Source organism: Schistocerca serialis, chromosome 8 (assembly GCF_023864345.2).
Source record: "Schistocerca serialis cubense isolate TAMUIC-IGC-003099 chromosome 8, iqSchSeri2.2, whole genome shotgun sequence".
Taxonomy (NCBI): domain Eukaryota; kingdom Metazoa; phylum Arthropoda; class Insecta; order Orthoptera; family Acrididae; genus Schistocerca; species Schistocerca serialis.
In genome coordinates this window covers 348,887,194-348,887,731 of record NC_064645.1, presented here as the reverse complement: position 1 = coordinate 348,887,731, position 538 = coordinate 348,887,194, and the positions used below count along the sequence as shown (strand labels likewise).

The 538-nt window shown below is 50.4% G+C and overlaps 1 non-coding gene across 1 annotated transcript in view; it reads right to left on the bottom strand.

Annotated features, from left to right (window-relative positions):
• Positions 1-538, bottom strand: part of LOC126417732 (small subunit ribosomal RNA) — a 1,909-nt gene extending 1,371 nt beyond the window's left edge. Inside the window, exon 1 of the ribosomal RNA XR_007575796.1 lies at positions 1-538. This exon is cut by the window's left edge and continues 1,371 nt beyond it. This is a non-coding gene — a ribosomal RNA (small subunit ribosomal RNA).

Sequence of the window (538 nt, the reverse complement as noted above, 5' to 3'; positions counted from 1 at the left end):
TGTACTCATTCCGATTACGGGGCCTCGGATGAGTCCCGTATCGTTATTTTTCGTCACTACCTCCCCGTGCCGGGAGTGGGTAATTTGCGCGCCTGCTGCCTTCCTTGGATGTGGTAGCCGTTTCTCAGGCTCCCTCTCCGGAATCGAACCCTGATTCCCCGTTACCCGTTACAACCATGGTAGGCGCAGAACCTACCATCGACAGTTGATAAGGCAGACATTTGAAAGATGCGTCGCCGGTACGAGGACCGTGCGATCAGCCCAAAGTTATTCAGAGTCACCAAGGCAAACGGACCGGACGAGCCGACCGATTGGTTTTGATCTAATAAAAGCGTCCCTTCCATCTCTGGTCGGGACTCTGTTTGCATGTATTAGCTCTAGAATTACCACAGTTATCCAAGTAACGTGGGTACGATCTAAGGAACCATAACTGATTTAATGAGCCATTCGCGGTTTCACCTTAATGCGGCTTGTACTGAGACATGCATGGCTTAATCTTTGAGACAAGCATATGACTACTGGCAGGATCAACCAGGGA